Raw genomic sequence first — 12,905 nt, 5'->3', positions numbered from 1 at the left:
CGGCGAAGCTTCTTGTCTCTGCTACTGCGTATCGCTCTTAATCTCGTCACACATAGGTATCACTTAGTAAGAGGGACATATTTGCAAGAAAATTGTTTCACTTGCTATATGGAACGTAGGTGAAAAGAGATCTTTGAGTGTATTGTATAATGGACTGTTTTCGGGGTTCCGGAAGTTGTCTACTTTATACGTATTTAACTTGACGCTTGCTCTGTATTGTGCCCATTTAAGGGGTACTAGGCCTAACGCTGAATCGCAACTTCTCGTCCTTAGTCCCTTTCTCCTATTAAGCGCTTGGTGCATAGTCGGCCGTAAATGTTTATAAAGGACGCGAATTGTACGACGGAATGTGAGTTTCTTCTCTCGTACGGAGTGCTGCTTCTATTTTAAAGGATCACTGTGCGGTGAATTTGCGGGGAATTCAGGTTTTTTTTTTTCGTCGCAAATCTCGTGTTCCTTAAACGTTTGTTCCCGACTGCACATCTCAGTAAGCGTGTCGAATCAAGTAGCCTGCCAGCAAGTACTTACGACGCTTAATTTTATCCGCACTATGCGTTATGCTTCTGGAATGCGACCGAACGTTTGCTTGCGGCGCCTTCTATGCCGGTTCCGAGATTCATACCTGCGCACCGTCCTATTATCATCATCATCGTTATCGTCACGTCTATTTTTTGCCTAACTGCTGGACGAAAACGCGCACGTCGTATACTCAACTTCATTTCAACAAAACGCATACTGTGAATGCGGCAACAAGTCAACAGGAACGCAACAGAATTTCTATATACCAACTTTTGTAAGAGATGAGAACATGTGCCCGCTACGCTGAACGCCTTCGTCTTGTCCTTCATGTTTTTTTTTAAGACCGCGAGACCTTGGCCTTTTGTGTCCGCGATGGCCTCGGGATGGAGTGGGACTAGCTGTTTCGATTCTCGAATCGCCACTTGGTGCGTTCTACTGTCCTCGGATTTGTTTTCCAAGTTTTTTGCTTAGACGTTACGCGAAGCCTCTTCGAACAGAGTTAAGCAAAAAACGAAAAGAAAAAAAAAAAGGAAAGAGGGAGAAGACAACGATAGAGATAAAAAAAAAAGAAAAGAGGAAATGCCAGGGAAAACAACAACCACCGGGGACTTTTTCTCTAGCCGGCATTTCTGCAGGTCGTGATGGGTACCTGTCACGGAGCCGTCATGTCACGCTTAGTTTGAGCGTCGGCCTCCGCCATTGTGTCCGCACGGCGGCGCGGTGACGGCTACGCCCCCTAGCGTCCCGGGACGCTGCGGCGTTACCTCTTCTTCTTGTTGTTGTTCTTTGCACACGGCTCGGCATTATCTCCGCATGATGCGGCGAATTGTATTGTTTTTGCTTTCTTCCGTTCGTCCGCTTGTTGGCTTCGTTTTCTTTTTTTGGTAGTCCGTGGTTGGAACCTCCGGGACTCTTCCGGACGGCTGCGTTCTGCTGGCGTGCGCGAGTGTCCTATACGGTATACGCACGGCGTGACCGGCCACGCTGGCGTTACAGGCCCGAGAAGGAAACGAACAAAGAAGTATAAAAATCAATAACGGCAACTCGAACTCGTACCAGTAACGGCGAGCTATGCTGTGGTGATGCGTTTTTATAGTGTATCCGTACACGTATACGATGGACAAGGACGGCTCCGCGGGCCACTTGTTACGTAGACAATGGTATAGGTAAGAAGGGATGTGCTGCCGCGAACTCTCCGTTCTATACTTTCTCTATTAGCACGTGTGCGTACGCAGACCACACGCAACGCGTAAAGACGAGGCACAAAGTGAGGACGCTGGACACAGAGCGAACGCATATCTTACTGGTGAAGTTTTTCAATTTCATCTCTAACGGCGTTTATATTTCACAGTACTGCGAGTATTGCAACAACGACAATATTCCGTCATGGTGATGAATAACACGGCGGGGAGCTTCGACTTTTCGCCGGCTTGACTGTTTTGCTGTGCTCTGTAATATTTTACGAGTATATTTCATTTATTCGGGAATTCCTATTGGCTAAGGGATCGTGCAGCTTCCAGAGTGCTGAAAAAACGACTTTCGTGAGATGGAGCATATAGGCGTATACGCACACACCGGTAGAATTCTCTGCATTTCAATAAAAATCTTTTTTTTCTCTCTCTCGTATAAACCGACGCAGTAGTCGGCCACCTTGATAGGATATAGACGTAATTGCTAGAAGGCGAAGCCTCCAGCCGCAGCTGCTATACATATACACATACGGTGCGTCGGGCAATCTCAGCGTTCGCAAATTCCTCGCTGCAGAAAGAAAGGCCGAACGAAGAAGCAGAAGACCCGAAGGGAGGGCCGGCCATTTTCTTTTTTTCTCTCGTACGACTCGGGCGCGCCGCGCCGAGCAAGCTCGCCCGGTGGCTGAGCCACACGGAGATCGCGTCTGAGAGGCGCGACGACTTGGCCACGCATCCACGGCGGCGCTCCGATACGCCCACCGGGCAACTGCCACGTGTGAGTGACAAGCACTGTAATCAAGAGATGCGCGGCGGGCCCCTCGTCGGCGAATGGGGACGGCGATGCTCGTCTTGCCGCTGCTTCGCTGACGGACGGCTTCGGTGGAGCTCTCCGTACGCAAGCCGTGCCCTGTTGCATACAGGGTGTGTGTGTGCAGCGCTTTGATGCAAGTGTGCGCGAGGCGGTTCTCCTTGCGAGACGGAGGTTGGATAGAAAATAATGGTGCAAGCGCGGGCGAGGTATAAGGCAGGCAGGCACGTTGAAAGAAGATTGCGAGTTTGCCGCGGTCCGGGTGTAGGAGGTTGAAGCGGCAGTCGCGGAGTTTGGATAGGAAGGGAGCACGGATTTGAGGACTTGCAGCGTGGCGTGTTTGTCTATAGTTCTCGTTTCTTTTCTTCTCTTTCTTTCTTTTTTTCTTTCTTAGAGGCAGGCGAGGCTGATTTTACTCGTAGAACAGGAACCTGGAGCTGTTCTCCGGTACTACAGTCGAACCCGGATATATCGAACTCGCATATAGCGAATTATTGTGTATATAGAGCAGCTGTAAAATCCCCTTGTAAATTTCTGTACATAACTTTTTATTTTATATATCGAGTTGCCTATATATCGAACTGTTTTGTGATCCTCTTCAGATTCGATATATATAAGCGAGAAAAACACTTGGGACAGTTTGTTACCCTCTTTGGTAAGATCATGTGGAAGCAGTGGGACCGCTATGTGCATGCCATAGAGCGGATTGGCTCTGCTTTCAAAAGTACTGCGCCACACCAACTTGATGCTGCTTATGGTAAGGTGACGACCTTAGAAACTCGTCGCACGCTTCTGGGCGATCAGCCCAGAAGCGGGCGTCGAGTGCAAATAGAATTTGAAAGAATTGTGTTTTTAAATTGGATCTAGGGAAAAAAACAATTTAGGACTGTAAAGAAAAAAAAGCTAAGGTAGGTGGCACTTCGCGCCCGTCGGGAATTCTCGTCTAGTTGTTGTCGTTGTTCGATCACGCCTCTTCTGTGATTCGGGGATTGATGATGATAATGGCGTTCCAACTTGGTGGCGCGTACTCTGCTGAGCACCCTTCCTTCCTTCTTCTACTTCTCTTTCTTTCTTCTTGCACGCTCTCGGCGCGCGAACGCAATTCAGAGAGCCATCGGAATGCAGCTGCTGCGGTGAAGACGATTTGTCCCTTGCCTTTTGCATTCGCAACAGCCCCGACTCCCTGGCGCCACGGAGTCGATGGTGGAGAGCATACAAGCCGCACTAGCCCTGGCGTGCCTGTGCTAAGAATAAAGAAAAAGAGAGAGAGACAAAAGAAACAGAATGACATAGAAAGAAGCGTCTTGCATGCACCGCCCGTTGCCTCTCCTGCAGCATGGCTCGTGGAGGGGACCCCCGCTGTGAAGTCTGGTTTCCCGCCGCAATGGCGGCCGTGGGCACGACGATGTGCTGCGCGGAGTTCGGCCATCTCTCAGAAACAGTTCCTGCTTGTTCCTATCTGCCGTGGCTTTTTTTTTTCTTTTGCGTGCCCGGCTTGACTTGGCTTTGAACGTCCCAAGCCAACGCCACCCCAAGGGCGCCTGCCGGCCATGGCCGGCCCAGGATTTCGCGCATGCTGGCCTGCCTGCTTGCTTACCCCCCCCCCCCCCTCTCTCTCCCTGTTCTCTCGTAGAACGACGCGTAGACTTGTTTCTATTTGGCCGGCGAAGTCTGGTTTCCAATGTGTGGTCGTTGGGGTTGGCCACGTTCGGTTGTTCATTGCCTTGTAGAAAGGAATCGAGACAATCTGTGGGATATCTGCAAACCTCTTGTAGACGTCTTTGCCTTCCACACATCTTATGCGCAGACTGAGATCGGTGCGTGGACTTGTTTTTGTCCTGAGAAGTCTGGTTTCCAATGTGTGGTCGTTGCGACTGGCCACATTCGGTGGTTCCTGCCTTGTAAAAAAGGAATCGAGACAATCTGTGGGGTATCTGAAGACCTGTTGTAGACATATTTGCCTTCCGGACGTCTTATGCGCAGACTGAGATCGGTGCGTGCACGTTTCTTTTGTCCTGAGAAGTGTGGTTTCCAATGTGTGATCGTTGCGACTGGCCACTTTCGCCTGTTCGTGCCTTGTAGAAAGGAATCGAGACAATCTGTGGGATATCTGCAGACCTCTTGTAGACGTCTTTGCCTTCCACACTTATCTTATGCGCAGACCGAGATCGGTGCGACGGTGTGTGCGCTGAAGGGGCGGCAGATATCGATGGCGGAAAGCGAGTGATTCGCAGCCTCGGAGTAGGACACTGATAAAAGCCAATTTAGACAGTCGGTAGATTGTTCGTATACACTTCTTGCAGACGTATATCGCGCCTTTTAGACGTGTCGTCTTGGCCACATAAAGTAAGTATCCCGTCCACACATACACTTCTTTGACAAGGATATTTCCTCTGGTAAAATTGCGAGTAATTTACATCTGATACCGCTGTTCGCTAAAAATCTTAAGATGGTAATCGAGAAAAATACAAGACCAGACGCACGTAGGCACTCTGTAGATAATATGCAGACATCGCTGAAAGACGTCTATGTAAGTTCTTTGGAGGGCTTGGCACTAGCGTATTCAATTTGGGCCCTCCGTTAGGAAGCATGGGATTACTACGGAACACAATTAAGGACTGCGTTACCCGACTTCAAGTCACGTGAAAACTTATACCTTGATTAGATAGATATGATCTATCTAATAATATCGATCTTTCTAAACATATCTATCTAAACACATCCATCTATCTTATCGATCTTATCCATCAATCTCAGTATACTGTCGAAGGAATGACACATTTCTTCCGAGTAAGAGAAGCTCGGAATCTTCGGGCGATTCCTGGAATCGATCGTTCCTCGCTCGAACACGCTATATACGGGTTCACCTCCCGGTCAACCAATACAACCGCGGTGCAACAAGCGTGCGCCTCAGCTTTGGCGCATGGCCGACACACGTCACGCCCTTGGTCACGCCTAAACTATACTTACAGGTCTCGCACATACACCCTCCACCTTTCTCTTTCTCATTCTCTAACTGGCTCGCTGCACTTGTGACGCTCTGCCCGCGTGTTCTCCAACAACACCGCCGCCCTGTCTCCGATCCCCAGATATTTATACGACTCAGTCCCTCTCTCTCACTGTCTCCAACTCTGGCGTACCTCTAAGAAGTACTCATCTAGCTCTTTCTCTGCCGTGAAGTCAGCGTCTGCGTAGGCTCTTTCTTTTCATCTTCTGCTGTTGTTGTTCTTCTTCTGCTTCGTCGTCTGCTACTCGGCTTGTGGCGGCGTTGCTCTCAACGCGGACTCTTCTGCAACTCTAACCTCGTTCGAGACCGAGTTGTGTAGGGAGGGGATGGGTTGGCGTCTGCATGCAGGAATGGTGCAGCGTCTGTGTGTGTGCGCGAGGTGAACGTCCTGCTGACCCCAACGACGACGAACGCGTATACATATACGGCCAAGCCAAGCCAAAGCCAGCAAGCAAAGCAAAGCAAGCGGCAGAAGGCAAAAAAGGCCTCCTCCTCATCCTATAACCCCGCTGCATCCCTCCCTCCAGTGTTGGCGGCAGCCAGTTTTGATTGACAATCCGGATGCGAAACTGGGACCCCCCCCCCCCCTTCTTTCTTTCTTTCTTTCTTTCTTTCTTTCTTTCTTTCTTTCTTTCTTTCTTTCTTTCTTTCTTTCTTTCTTTCTTTCTTTCTTTCTTTCTGCGTAGCTCTCTTCTTGCGGAGCCGCGCTGTCCGCCCTATTATACGGCGGGAGCAAAAGAAGTGATGTGACAGGTAGGCCTCACGCGACGGGGCGCTGCGTTTTGTACACGCGAGGTTGAGAGGAACGGCGCAGTCCTTTTTAGTGCGCAAGGCCCAGCGGTGTGTTGGGCTGCTGCAACGGCGAGAAGCAAATCAGCCGTCGAGGTGGTTGGTGGTGGTGGTGCTCGTTATTACAGTGGTGATTTTTGTTGTTGTTGTTATTGTCGTTGTTTCTTGCGAAGCCCTTTATTTATTCCATCGCGAGCGCTCCTTTTGCTGGCTGCTTTTGTCTTGTGCCGGATGGTGGAAAGCCAAATGGGCACCAGAGGTTGAGGTGCGACGACTGTTGCGGTGGTCGCTGCTGCGTTGCTTGTCAAGTAAACTCCCGCTCTCTCTGAGTGGCGCGGTTATTGCATGTTCCAAACGTTTGTCCTCCTCTCCCCGTAAAGTGATTTCCACGTGCAGAGGATTTCTTTTTCTTCGAACTATTCCTCTTCAGAGATCTTTGGTAATTTACTTGATCGTCCTTTTCTTTTGTTTATTATTATTTTATTCTGCGGGGACAGTGCGTATCCGTTCTTTCTCATTTGGAATGTCCCGGCTATCCGGGGCAATGCAATCCTTCGGCGTGATCGAGGTGTGTGCCGGGCGAGCGAGCGACTTAAATTGCCCGCTGTCAAAGTGAACTATTCATCAGTCATTTGTTCCTTCTTTTAAAATGTTTGGCGTATACATGCGCAATCTTTCAAATGCATTTTGGCAAAGAAAGACGTTCCCACCTGTCGAAGCCGTTTACCAGTCCTATCAAACAGCTTACTAAACCTCACTTCGGCCATTCTTCTATGGCGTCTACACTTCCGGTAACTTTTTCAACCACGCGAGGTTTTCGCGAATGAATTTCGAGGTGGTAATTTTTCATCGGGTCGTAGCCCGCACTTCGTCGTCTTTTGCGAAGACACCTCGGTTAGTGCTTTGACTATTTCTTGACTCGCATCAATGCGTCTTGGTTGCCTTCACGAAGACAAGACAAAGCAGTTGAAATCACTTTGGGTCGCTTTGGGTTCCACCACATATGCCCTGCGTAACCAAGAGATTTCAGGAAGCCTCACTTCTATATCGAATAAGGACAGGATCTGCCAAGGTGAAAGGGACGCTCTCCTGGAGAATCGGCAAAAAAAAAAAAAAAAAAAGGACCTTCGGCATGCGTGCCTGCAACACCTTGTATTTCCCGAGGGATCAATTATATCCCGCAAAGAACTTATGGAATTCTTAAGAGAGACTGGTTTGATGGACATATGGTGAAACCCTGCAGCCATATTGTAAGAGACGCTCGGGCGGAGCAATTGCCGGCCTTGATCGCCAGGCTAAACCCGCCTGTTGCTACAATTCACCACCACCACCACCACCCTATTCATAGTAATCAGAAATAGCCACCGCTGAAACACACAGTATATAGCTCAGAAAGTTACCGGCGAGAGTAAATACAGCATTTTAACTGTCGCCGAAGGCCCATCAGAGGGACCTACAGTTTGACTGCATCAAACTTGTTTGAAGTGGCGAGCTCCTCACTTTATGCGCGAGCGGCGTCCGTAGCAGTTGCCTAGATCCTGGGTTCCAAATCTGTTTGTTCCGTAGCGCACGGGCCGCGCATGTGGCATGGCCATGCGTGGTCTTATTGCGGCGTCGGCCTGCGCTTCTTTCATTTTTACAGCGAAGCGGTTAGGCTCTAGTTGGTCCGGATTTTTCGTCGGCCCGTGCTCACCCAAAAGCAGTGCCGCCACCTAGTGACCGCTGCCACTCAGACAGACCTCAAACGACAGATGGAAAATGACTTTGAGTTTCTACGTAACAGAAATATGTTTTCTCGTATATTCGAGTTACAGTCCGAGAGCAATAATGTCCGCAGCTTGTGCGTAAGTCGTACTTTACGAATTGTCTGACGCAGTTTACTTCGAAAAATTCAATTGCTTCAGTTAGGCTTCACTTGCGCTTGGCGTATGGCCCAGAAGGATGAGGGTGTATGCTGAACTTCCACACGCGTGCGGTAAGTTGCTTGTGGTGGTGGTGGTGCTTGTCTTTCACAGGGTGTAATGGCGGCGGCTTTTTTTTTTTTTTTCGCGAGAGCATGTTTTTTTTTTTTAAATTATAGTTTTCTCTCTCTCTCTGACGACCAAATTGGCCGACTGACCTCGCTAGACAACTGTGATTCGTATACCGTATACGAGTTCTGCTGAGGCGCGTTGTCCGAAGGCCTCTTTCAATGACCAGACAGCAGACGTAGTAAGATCCAGGTTATGTTTCGCTTAACACGGTCCGCTTTATCTCCTGCGTATCCCGCTGCAGGCCCCCTTATTAAAACCATCAAATTACGTCTCCGTATGATACTATCATCAATTTCCTTTCTATTCCATCCGCGGCAACCTCGCGTGCTGTAGCAAGAAATCCTTTCGGTGGGGGGTCGGCGGCTTTCTTTTTTTTTTTTTCACCGCTCGTACACTTGCCCGCAGATTGGATAATTTGTACACTTTTGCCGATTATCTTCGGTGTTATCACGCACTTCGACGTTCCTTTCTCGGCTTTTTTTTTTCTTTCTTTCCATCGCTCTCTCTTCGGGCAGCTGAGATAGAATCTAGAGACAAAACTAGATCTATAGATCAGCCGCGGGCGCTTTGTGTATACGTTCCAATTTCGGACTTTAATTACGCCGCGTTTTTTCTTCTTTCCTTTTATCGTTTTTTGACCCTCCTTGTCGTCGCCGCGAGTGTGCATAACAGCGGTCGACTTTTAATTTCGCGACAAGCGAATGAGTCGGCCGGACCCATTATACGTTTCTTCTCGCAGTCTTCCTTGTGGTTATCTTGATTTTATTTTTTTTTTCATTTCGTCGTTGAATAGATGGCCTACCGCTTTCCTTTGTCTTTTTATTCGTGCGTTTTTTTTCCCCTGGTTGTTCGACCGTATGTAGCCAGCCACACGCGACTTTATTCTCGTGTCGCTTGCTTGGCGTCTTGTCGTCACGTCTTTTCCGAGCCTGCTGCTTTGCAACCCTTTCCATTTTTTCTTTCTTTTCGATCCGATAGGCATTCCTTTTACTTCTTCTTTTGTTTCTTTCTCTCTTTCTCGTTCCAATCTCGTTCGCGCCGCCGCAAATTGAATCCAATATATTCGTCGCTTGGGTGTGGCAAGTGCGCTGCCAAGAACTTTCTTTCTTTCTTTCTTTCTTTCTTTCTTTCTTTCTTTCTTTCTTTCTTTCTTTCTTTCTTCGTTGAGCTCCCGGTCTCGGGGATTCTCATCGTCACCACCAGAGGGCCTCGGCGAAGTCGTTGCCGATGCTCGCATAAGCGTACAGCTGCCGTGCACACTGCTGTAGTGCTACATCCGTTCATGTTTTTCGAGGGCTGGAAGGTAATTATTCCGGAACGCTCGCTTGCGCGCAAACACTGCCGCGCGTTTGCGTCGTATACATCGAACGCGCGCTCCCCGCAATGTTGCTTCTGCTGCTGCTGCTGCTGCTTCTCTCCTAACGCTTCTTTGCTGCTAATGTTGATGGCGTTGCTGCTGCCGCTGCTAAGCTACGTCTCACCAAACACCGTGCAGTGGAGGGAAATAGTGGCGCGGGTCAGCCAATCATTAACGAGAGTCCGGCTGCGTGTTTCAGAGAAGGGAGGAGGGAGAGATCGCCCATTGTACGCTGCTAGTCCTTCCGTGAAGCTGGGTTCAATCAGCTGGCTCCGCGCAGAGAGCGATCAGCGGCGGACACTGAAGGAGCGCTTCTTGTCCTTGACAATTGTTTGTTAAGCCCATAGAGGCCCAAATGGGATTGAATAAGGTAGCGTGCTTCAGAGAATGGAGGGCTCGCCCAATGTACGCTGCTAGTCCTTCCGTGAAGCTGGGTTCATTCAGCTGGCTCTGCGCAGAGAGCGGTCAGCGGCGGACAATGAAGGAGCGCTTCTTGTCGTCCTTGACCATTCTTTATTAAGTTCACGAAGACCCAAGGAGAATTGAATAAGGGAGTGTGTTGTTTAGAGAAGGGAGAAGGGAGGTCTCGCCCAATGTTCGCTGCTAAACCTTCCGTGAAGCGCTTCCGTTCAGCCGGCGTCGCGCGGAGGACGATCAGCGGCGGACAATTGGGGGAGTGCGTCATCTCGTCATTCGCTGTCATTTATTAAACACTTAAAGGCCAAATGGTATTACATAAGGATAAGGGGGACGTGTGTGGAAAATGCACCAAACAACTAATACAAACTTCGGTCGAGAGCAAAGGGCGAACTATAATATATTCTACTGATTCTGGTCGTAGTTGAGGGGCCGAGTCCACGAAGTTTTACGTTCGTGTACGTGCTCTATCTCATTTGTTTGGCCGCCTTCGCTGATCAAATGTGCATAAGCGGAATTGGGTGGACTTTGTTCTTACGAACAATTTGTAGCGTAAGAGGCTTTTGTGAATATGGGCCCCGATTCGGGCTGGCTGACGATGCCCATAACGTTCGCCGCACTGCGAGGAGTTGGTGGGACGGGGTGTAACAGTCTGGTCGTGATGATCGTGCGTGTAGGTTGTGCGTACGCGTACCTTCTTGCGAAGGAACGGTCCTTAACGAACTTTTCTCTCTCGTTCTTTATCGTTCCTCTCGCCCGAAGCCCGCACCCCGCGCGCTAGACGAAACCGGCTTCGGCTTTGGCGCGACTTCAGAAAGAGTGTGCGCGCGCGCACACACAGGGGCTCGGCTGCTCAATCGTTTCAAAGGAGAACCGCTCCTTCCAATCTCGGAAGCCATCTTTTATTCGTTTTAATTTTTGTTCCCCTCTCGCTATTGGTTCTCCTGCTTAGCCAGCTTCTGCTGGTTCTTCTGTTCATCGGGTCTTCCATGTTTTCTATCGCTTTTCTTGTTTTCTCGCTTCTGCTTTTGTTTTTCGTTTAATTATTATTCTTTCTTTCCTGGTGCATAGTGCATACACGTAAGCTGCAGCGGCCGGCTCCCGATGAGATGGGCATTCCGATCAAACTAATGACCTCTGCAGTGCAAGACCCGCCCTCCCGGTGCGGCCGCGACGCGTGTATTTGAGTTTTCGTTTTTTTTTTTTTTTTTTTTTATAGAATCCTTTTCTTTTTTCTTCTTCATATTTGGCCGCTCTTTCCCCTCGGGGAAGAAGTTTGATAGAGCGTTTTTAATCATCCGCTGCGATCTTTCTGTTACGTACCCCCCCCCCCCCCCCCCCTCTTCTACTTTCGCATCTCACCCGCTTTGCCATCTCCTGGTCAACCGCGTATACGTATATTGTATCGCGAGAGAATGCAGCTAGACCACCGGCGGCAAGCCGAAAACGAGATGTCCGTGAGCCAGGCCGCAATTTTGTTTAACTGCGCAGTGAACCCAAGCGAGTCCTCTGAGCTCTGCGGCCAGGATCGTCTCGCTGTTCAGTATGTAAAGACGATTGGAAGCCAGCGCGCCTTGGCTGTGTGTTGACGACCGCGTCGTTTTTCAGAGCAGTTGTATACTAGCTGCGATTAAAGTATCCAAAGTGTAGGAAACGCTGCTGTGGTGTGTGCAGACTCGTGGGTATAGCGCAGAAACAGACGGGAACACAAGGGACAGACGACAAGACCGCTTGTGTCGTCTGTTCCTCGTGTCGTCGTCTGTTCCTCGTGCGTCGTCTGTTCCTCGTGCGTCGTCTGTTCCCTTGTGTTCCCATATTCTCTGGTGTAGTCTGCCACTCGTCTTGTGTTAAGTCTCTTGCGTTCCGGTCTGTTTAGCGCTGCCTGTAGCCACAGTTCAACGGCGTATTGGGTGTTTCCTGCGTACTAACTTGTGGTGCTTCTTTATCGATAAACAATTAACTTGGTCTAAGCATACACTGTCCAAACGTCTCGACGAGCTCTGGTGTGGAAACATCAGGACGGCGTCGTGAACAGTTTTCGGTTAATTTGGTTCTTGCGCATTTGGTCTGCCCCCCTCCCCCTTTCCACACACACACGCACACACACACACACACACACACGCGTGCGCACACGTACATACGCACGCTTAACGAGGCTCCCGTAACGGTGACACTGGCCGTCTTTCTATTTCGGAAGCTTTGTTTACTGATAAAGCCTAACGTAAAATTTCTCTTTAGGGGCCTTTACATACGTGGCACAGTCGGTCACTTTTGCAAAACGAGTCGACAAAGGGAGCGCTCCTTGCTCCTGTGTACGCAGATGTACGCAAGATGATTGCGTACGCTCATTCTCTAGACTTTCAGGCCCACCTTTGGAGCGCACGCTGGGTAAATATGCGCAGTCACGTCTCGTCGTCACGTGACGCTCGCTCGCGGCATTATTTCGATGAAGAGTATAAAGAAGCGCCGAGTGCATTACTGCGCTAGTACGTCAGCGGAAATGTGCTGTTGGGGGCGTGTGGGTAGCGAAGCCTGCACGGTACGAGGGCGCGGGAGGTTGGTTAATCGTGCCTTTATTTGCGTGCGTGCATGGAATCATCTCTTGTTTTATTCGCTAATTCCGTGCAATGAAGTGAAGCCTACGAGTCGCTTCAGCCAGTCAGGAACGGTTACCAGTAGAAGGGGGTTCGGCCGCTGTTCCGCGATAATTATTCCGGTTGCCTCGCCTGCTGAATGGAAGGCTCACGGATCAGATTAGTGACGTACAGCGAGCGGCGATGCCTTT

The 12,905-nt window shown here is 49.7% G+C and overlaps 1 protein-coding gene across 3 annotated transcripts in view; it reads left to right on the top strand.

Annotated features, from left to right (window-relative positions):
• The window catches only part of LOC119457830 (homeobox protein Meis1), a 343,572-nt gene that overhangs the window by 77,676 nt on the left and 252,991 nt on the right, over nucleotides 1-12,905 (top strand). The gene's annotated exons all lie outside the window — the stretch shown is intronic.

The sequence above is a fragment of the Dermacentor silvarum genome, chromosome 7 (assembly GCF_013339745.2).
Source record: "Dermacentor silvarum isolate Dsil-2018 chromosome 7, BIME_Dsil_1.4, whole genome shotgun sequence".
In the NCBI taxonomy this organism is placed as follows: Eukaryota; Metazoa; Arthropoda; class Arachnida; order Ixodida; family Ixodidae; genus Dermacentor; species Dermacentor silvarum.
This window is presented reverse-complemented; position numbering and strand designations above follow the sequence as displayed.